This window comes from Gossypium hirsutum, chromosome A13 (assembly GCF_007990345.1).
Source record: "Gossypium hirsutum isolate 1008001.06 chromosome A13, Gossypium_hirsutum_v2.1, whole genome shotgun sequence".
NCBI classification, from domain to species: Eukaryota; Viridiplantae; Streptophyta; class Magnoliopsida; order Malvales; family Malvaceae; genus Gossypium; species Gossypium hirsutum.
In genome coordinates this window covers 80410393-80419463 of record NC_053436.1, presented here as the reverse complement: position 1 = coordinate 80419463, position 9071 = coordinate 80410393, and the positions used below count along the sequence as shown (strand labels likewise).

The window sequence follows — 9071 nt, the reverse complement described above, 5'->3', positions numbered from 1 at the left end:
GAGTTTTGTGGTTAGGGTCTGTGAGAAGGTTGTGCTATTGTGTTTAGTAGTGCGTTTAAGTGGCAGAATGGGCCTGCTCATCTGGTGGTTGAGTAAGTGCTATTATACCTCAAGGTTCTGGGTTCGAGTCTTGGGTGTGTATTTTTGAAGAGCCTTTTATTTTGTTTTGTTTAGTTAATAATTATAGTTATTATTTTTAATTTTAACTTTTATTTTCTAATTTCTTGGTTCTGGACATTTTTCTTTCTTCTCCTCTAGTTTTTTTTCTCTTTTTTTTTCTTTTTTACTTCTAGAGGTTTTTCCTTATTTTCCTCTTTTTCAAAAACGGGTTGCTGGTGGATTTTGGAGAATCATTTCCTCGTCGACAAGTCAGAGTCTAAATGTCTTAGATAGCAAAACAGGTGTGGGATTAATTATTTTGTTTTATGAATTTTTGTTTCGGCTTTTCTTGAGTGTGCTATAACTCCTTGATTTGGGAGTTTAGTTGTTGAAAAGTATAGGGAATACTACGTATTCTGATGTACTTTTGATATTGAAAAGGTTGGGGACTATTTTGACAGCTTAAACGAGGTTTTTGGCCTGTTCCGAAGGAGTTTCGCGACTACTGGGGCGGCCACACGGGCGTGTGCTTGAGCACACGGCTGTGTGGAGTTAGGAATTAGGGTTTTTAGGCTGGTTTGGGCACCACACGGCTTGGCCACACGGTCGTGTGGCTGATTTAGGGATTTTGTCAATTTTCACACGACCGTGTCCCTCGGGCACACGGGCATGTGTGATTGGGAATTAGGGATTGAGTGATTTGGTACCACACGGTCGTGTGGCTAACTTAAAGATTTAGGGATCCCACACGGGCGTGTATTTTGGACACACGACTGTGTCTGGTGGGCACACGGGTGTGTGTTTTGACACACGGTCATGTCTAGTGGGCATATGGACGTATGAGACCCTCATATGACTGTGTTAGCCCTGTACTAAAATTTAGTGCAAATGGATAGAGAGTTAAACGACCTGTCCTCACGGCCATGTCCCTGGTCCACACGAGCGTATGTCTTAGTCACACGACAATGTGCCTCTCTTCACATGGGCGTGTGCCTCAGTCACATTGCCGTGTGCCCCTCCTCACACGGGCTTTTGATCTCCCACACAGCCTTGGCATTACCACATGACCAGAGCACACAAGCGTGTGGTTTTAAGACACTTATATTGGTTCTGTGTGCATTTCTGATCTGAATATGTGTTTGTGTGTACTCCAACCCTTAGCTAAGTTTAGTGAGGGTGTTCAAGACTCGATATCTGTGATGATTGTGTGTGATGTATGATTTTAAATCTGGTCTGTGGGGTGTGTTATATACCTATTCCTTTTGACCGACTGAGTAAGTGTATCTGTTCTTTGAATTTGTATGCATGCATACACTTGCATAAAGTTAAGGATTTTGGGTGGGTTTGTGAAGAGAAGAGAGTCTGATTCTAATCTGATCTGACAATTCTACTACAATTTACTCGTACAACAATTTATCGCACTGTATTGTATGTGCGTCAGCTTTGCTGCATACTGTTATTTGTTCTGGCAGTTAAGGCTGCAACTTGTCTGTACAGCGTATTACCGCATTGCACTATATGGCACATACGCTAGCTTTTTTGCATAATGTTATCTGAGTGGCTTAGTCCACATATATGGTGTGTAAGGTTGGATGGGTCCTCGAGGTCTTATGTGGTATGTTTCGGCTGGATAAGCTTAAACAACTCTTATGGGGTGTAATCGGGGGACGGAGAGGTATGTTGGCTAGATGGGTGGGTTTTATTTGACTGCATTTCATCCATGTCTATTTGTATGTTCTGGGTGCTTTACTGTTTGCCTGTACTCTGTTTGTATGTCTGTGAATTGATGTGAGTACAATTTCTGTTCTGTTGGGACGTTAGTTCCAATTTTCTTTTTGACACAGTGTCTATTTGTAAATCTGATGCAATACTGATTTGAAATCTGAAAATGTGTTTTTAGTCTTGTTTCGGTCTCATATTGAGCTCGAGTAGCTCACACCCTCTTAGTGTTTCCTTTTCAGGTACATTTTTGGATTTTGAAGCTGGACTCGGCGTGCAGAGGTCTCAGACAGTTTCAGTGAAAATAAATTATCATCGGTTTGAATTTTCCGATTTTAATTGGTTATTTGGTTTTTGAATTGTACAATTTTATAAAGCTATGGTTCAAGTTTTGTTTTAATTTTTATTCGTTTATTTAGTTTCAGTTATATGTTTAACTTAACTGAAATTTTACTGACTGGATTTTTTTTAAAACGATTAAATGGTTCGGTGACAATTGTTTTGTACAAATCTACCTACGATCAGTTTGGTGATCAATGTAACATCCGGGACTCGATCCAAACTTCTAAACCGGGTTTAGGGTGTTACACTTAGAGCTCACCTTTTGATGTTCAATGTTGTAGCATTTCTACAGCATAAACCATGCAGAAGTGGGCTAATATATGGTTATCTTGGGATGCCCAAATAAGGTTTACTGGACTTTGGCAACTCTTTTGACCCAGTTTAAGAATTGGGTTAGTAAAAATAGATAGCCTGCTAAAGAGATAAGAGCCCAAACTATCCACTAAGAAGGAGAAGGCCCAATCGTCCATAAAAGTGCCTAAATCAGCCACCTAAAACTTGGTAAACATTGAAAATCAGCGATAAAAGTCCACACATGTGATCATTTAACTCCCCTTTTCATTTCAAGCTCTCTCTCTCTCTCTTCCCCTTGAATCAAGCAAGAATCAAGCAAACTTTCAAATTTATCCATCACTTTCGTTAAAGCAAGGGCCGACCATATAAAAAGAGAATTTCAAGGCTCTAATTTGCTAAAAATAGACAGCCTCTACAAATATAAATAGGGACTAGCTACTTACTCATTTCATCCATCACTCATCATCTCTTCTCCCATTCTTCATTCTTTCACTCCTCATTTGAAAGAGCAACACAAGAGTTTGAGAAAAGAATTTCAAAAGTTCTCTTGAGTAGTAAAATTCGGCATTCTTGAAGGCAATTATGCAAAGGTGCAAAGCAGAAGGAATGAGGAAAAGGAACACAAGTTGAGCTACAAAAAACCACCGAATTTGTCTCCTCGTTTCTTTCCCTTTTAACTTTTTATTTTGTTCTGAATTGATGAACATGATTTCTAAATGCGTTTCTAGTTTCAATTTAATTAAAATGACTTAATTCTGTTGTTGTTAGATTGATTATATTCTTTTAGCTTAAATTGTTATTATTATGTTAATGATATTATGTGCTTTGGTTGTTTATGCATTCAAATAAAAACATGAACATGCTACTCATCCATTATGAATGTAGTGAAGCAATTGAATTAATTATTTAATCTGAATAAGATTGAAATTAATTGACATAATATTTAAATAGTGTTTATGATAAATTAGGTCAAAGTAGTAATAATACCGAAAGGTATTTTTTACCTCGCAAAACCTTAAGATTAATGTGATTAAATTGTTTCAGTATAGACATATCCCTATTATTTCACATAACATGATTTCTACTTATGAGATTGTCAAGTTGCTTAAACCTAGAAATATACTAGAGAAACTTAATAATTAATTAAGTATGACTTCATAATTTATTTAATATTGGATTAATAAATAGCCGAATTGTCATCATTGACATTATTTTAATACTTTTAAGTTAAAAAAGACAATTGGTCTAACTCATTCATGTCATTGAAATTAAATATTGTGAATTGCTGCTTATTATTTTGTGTTTACTTTTCTATCAATTTTGCACACTTAGTTAATTTTAGTTTAGTTAATTAGTTAATCTAATTTACTCTCAACTATTTTCATTACCAATTTGCTAAGTTTTTATTTTCACAATATTTTCCTATATAGTCCTTATGAAAATGATACTTCTTACTTACTACTTTATTATTTATTGACGACTGTGTACACTTGCACATCATTCGAGTATTTCGGAAAAAGCTTTTGGCGTCATTATTGGGGACTGTGTTTTAAGACACTATTTATGAAGTTAATTTTTTTTTGCAATTTGGTTTATTTTCCTATTAAATTTAACTTAGTCTGGGTATTGTGAGACTCGAGATCGAGGCATAACAGTTCAAATTGAAGCTTGTAATATTCCAAATGCTTCAAACAATGGGTCAGTTTAGTGGGATGCCTAATGAGGATCCACACCTTCATCTACGATTGTTTATGGAGGTGAACGATTCCTTCAAATTAGCTGGAATGACTGAAGATGCACTAAGGTTAAAGTTGTTCCCATACTTGTTGAGGGACAAAGCATGAGTATGGCTAAATTCGTTGCCACCTGATTCCATATCCATATGGCAAGAACTGGTAGAACGTTTCTTGATGAAGTATTTATCACCTAGCAAGAATGTTAAATTGTGAAATGAGATAACTACATTTCAAAAATTGGATGATGAATCCTTGTATGAGACATGGGAGTTGTTCAAGAAATTATTACGAAAATGTCCTTATAATGGTATATAACAGCCCTAACCCTTATTTATCGCCAGAATAGGGTTACGGAGCATTATCAGACTTTTTAGATCAAATATGAACATTTCATATCATTTAACATACATGCCTGAAAATAATCATAAATCACTCATATTGTCCCTTGTATGAGCCCTCGAGGCCCAAAAATACACATTAGAAATAAATCAGGACTAAACAAGAAACTCAGAGAATTTTTCACAAAATTTCAAAATTTTGCCTATGTGCAGGGGACACACGCTCGTGTGACTAGGCCGTGTGGCTCACACGGTCAAGAGACACACCCATGTCTTAAGCCGTGTGGGTATTTGAAGTGAGGCACATGGCTGTGTCCCAGCCCATGTCCAATTTAGGGTGCTTACTGGCTTGGGTCACACGGCCAAGCCACACGCCCGTGTGCGAGGCTGTGTCAGCATATTGACTTGAAAAACATTAAGGTGCAGGGGTCACACGACCAAGCCACACGCCTGTGTGCTAGGCCGTATGAAAATACCTGAGCATTCTATTTCTCAATTTTAAAGATGTAGGGGACACACTGTAACACCCCTCGCCCGTATCCAACGCCGGAACAGGGTTTGAGGTGCTACCGAACTTAAACTCAACCAATCTTAGGAAATTAGACTATAAAATCTTGATCAATTTAAAACTTTTCATTTCATAAGCAATCTGTCCCTTAATTAGGCTTACGAGGCCCAAAACATACATTCGAAGTGATTCGAGATCAAACCGAGGGCTCAAGAAAAACTTAGAAAATTTCATGCCTTAAGGCTCCACACGCCCGTGTGGGTATAGGGCACATGCCTGTATGCTTGGGACACGCCCATGTCCTGCACCTGTGTGGTCAATTTAACTTTTACAATTTTTCATAAAACAATTTCACATAGCCTGGACACGCCTGTGTCCTTTCACACGGTTTCAACACGCCAGTGGAGAAGCCCGTGTGCAAAAACCTGGGTATTTTGTTTCTGACGTCAACATCACACGACCATGGTACACGCTCATGTACTAGGCCGTGCCGTCCACACAGCTGAGACACACGGTTGTGTCTCTGCCCGTGTGATCCTTACCATGCATTTTAACTTGAAATTTCTATGTGCAAGGGACACACGGCCTTCTCACACGCCCATGGGGCTGACCGTGTGTCACACACGACTTAGACACGTACCTGTATAGACAACATGAAGCTATCTACCAAGCCTCCTTGCCACCCTAGTTACCTATTTTCATGTCAATACCAACCAATACCAAAACAAGCATAATAGACATTCATTCAACCATGAAGATGCATCTTTTATAGACTCAAAATGAAAGCCCTCATTCAAGGCTCAATGTAAAAAGTAGAATATATTCTAGACCAACATATTTGGTCAATTCTCAAGGACACAAATTAATAAGGTCTAGCCCTATACATGCCATAATCAAAAATATAAATCTAGCTATACAGAGTATTACAGCTGGCAGTGTGATCTATATCTCTGACTTCAAGGGATCCTTGAGCTAATTAAGCGGCACTGAAAGAAAAGGGAAAATAAAAAGAGTAAGCATAAAGCTTAGTAAGTTGCATATAAATAAATATACAACAACAATTTCACCATTAGTCATCATGTTCATGACTCAAAGATAAGCATAAACTTGAATTACTCATTACTGTCTACTCAAGTCACATTCTCTAATTTGAGCTCATTACTCATACATACCAAATAGGTACCTGTACCACTCACAACATTATTATACTTTCCTTATTAAATCACTTTCATAACCTTTAAAGTTGAACCTTTCGGAACACTACCGGATATTCTATAAGCCTCAAACATGGGATAAGTTGCCGATGCCATGTCCCAGACATGGTCTTACAATGGCACTCATAATGTCGTCGATGCATGTCCCAGAAATGTCTTACACTGGCATATAAGTAATCCGAATGTTATGGCATGAATATCCGGTTTGTTTCTTAGGGTCCCAACTAGATCTTTTTACTATCTCAATCATTAATATGCATTCTTAGTTCACAATCTAGCAATTCATACTATATCAATTCAATAACAATTCGAATACATACATTAATAGTGTAGTTGTATCATTTACATACAACTTACCTCGGTTTACAAAATGTACTCGACTAGTCGGTTTAGTCGATTTGCTTGGCTTTCCCCCGGTCTAGGTTCGGATTCGGTAAATCTTGATATATAATAGCAAAAATGCACTCATTTAATCACTAATTACAGTTAGGAAATTATAAATTCATATTTTTTGTAAAATGACTATTTTGCCCCTAGACTTTGGCAATTTGACCATTTTACCCTTATGCGCGAAATTTGATTTTTATTGAATTTCCTCTTATCTTAGGCCTAGCCGACCCCTTTTTACTCTTATAGAAACCCCAAATTCTCACTATTTCACACACTTACCACCTATTTTGCAACCTATGCAAAATAGCCCCTTTAGGTGTTTTCATGCTAACACCTTTCACAAAAATTGTTTAGAACTCTTCTAAGATTCATTTTCTTCCATAAAATTTCAGAAAACAACATAAAATCTCTCATGGTAAATCCCTATACGTATCACCATTTTTCAAAATAGTCCTCTCATTTGAAAGCCCATGATACAAGCATGCCAAAAATGTAAAAATCATCAAGAAAATCATTAAGATCACTTACATTATAAGAGGAATAAGTTGCTGCAAATTTTCACCTTTCAAACCTTCATATTTTCTGATATTTTTGGTGGAGAGAAAGGATGGAGAAGAAGAAAAATAATAGCTAGGCTTTTAGGTATTATTTTATCACCAAATCATGACATCACCTACCTAAACCTTGACTATTTGTTTAAAATTCATCTCATGGCTGGCCAACACAATTAAAAATGGTATAATTGCCCTTTAAAAGCCCTCAATTTTAGTTCTCTAGCTAATTGACACATTTGGGTACTAAAATGCAACTTTTTCCTTTTATGTAATTTAGTCCTTTTTCGCAAACGGGCTCACAAACATTAAAAATAACTCCCCAAATTTTTCATGCTCTAATATAATCATACTATAACCTCATAATAATAATAAAAATAATTTTCCCAACTTCGGATTTGTGGTCCCGAGACCACCGTTCCGACTAGGCCCTAATTCGGGCTGTTACGCACACGGCCAAACCACACGCCTATGTGATAGGCCGTGTGTCACGCAGGGCTGAGACACACGCTAGTGTCTCTACCCGTGTGGATGAAAATAGGCTTTTTTCAAGCCACATTCCTCACTTATTTTTTTTATTTCAACCTAAACACTTCATCTAGCACACTCATATACCATAACAAAACCTTTCATCTAGCACACTCATATACCATAACAAAACCTTTAATACAACCAAATCAAGCTTTAAACATATCATATTATGACAAATATATTAACATTCAAATTTACCACATTGATCAAATCACATATTTGATTACTTATATCAAACATACTATACCAACTCATTCATTAACATACCTATAAACTGTTCATCACTTAACCATACCCAAACATATATCAAGCATGATAAGACTACACATACATATATAAGTTGATTGGAAAAATAAACAAAATACAATTCATAATATTTACACAAACCAACTTTACTCAAAATTATTCCAACCCTATACATGCCATATACACCATAGTGTACGTTTCAAAAGCTACCAAAATAAGCTGGATAGTGTGACTTGATGTGCTGATCTGATCTTTCGACCTTTTGAAAATTTACAAAGACAATAAACAACTTTAGTAAGCTTTATGAAGCTTAGTAAGTTCGATGGATTAAACATAAATCTTACCGAACCTACTATAAAACATCAATTAAATAAATTCATTCAATGTAAATTCCCTACCAATCAAAACTTCAATTGTTGAATACACTTATTTTAGATCAATACCAATAATAAACAACAAGTCTTCCAATTTCAATTACATAAGTCACTTACCAAATCTTACCAAATTGGAGAACGACTTACAGATAAGAGTACATCATTTTCAGCAGCCCGAAAGCTGAACAAAAGCTCATGAGAGCTAAACAGAAACCCATAAGGGTTGAACGGAAACTCGTAAGAGCTGAACAAAAACCAATAAGGGTTAAACAACAACTCAATAGAGCTGAACGAAAATTTATATGAGTTAAACAGAAGGTCATGAGAGCTAAACGGAAAGTAAACATGAAGTTTCACAACAAATGTTGAACCTCAGTTTACTTGGGTAATTTGCTATCATTTTCCTTTAATGCCGTCAATTCATCAAATGCCGAATGTATTCAAATCCCGCGCTCCATATAATTTGGATATTAAATTCAAATTTACTATTTTAACAATATTTCAATTTCAATAATAGAATAAATACATAATACTATTCATCAAATCAACACAAATACTAAAGTTTAACCGTACGAACTTACTTGGGTTAAATTGTAAGATTTACAGAAGTTCAGAGACTATTCCACTAATTTTTCTTTTTCACGAGTATCTATGGGATTTTGAACTAAAATATAAAACTACTCCTCATTAGCATATATTTCAGTTTCAATTCACTTCACAATTAACACC

General features: G+C 36.2%; 1 non-coding gene across 1 annotated transcript; it reads right to left on the bottom strand.

Annotated features, from left to right (window-relative positions):
* Positions 1-4394: 4394 nt before the first annotated feature.
* LOC121213474 (small nucleolar RNA R71) lies at positions 4395-4501 on the bottom strand. The gene has a single exon (XR_005908855.1). It is a non-coding gene; the product is annotated as a small nucleolar RNA R71 (small nucleolar RNA).
* Positions 4502-9071: the final 4570 nt, after the last annotated feature.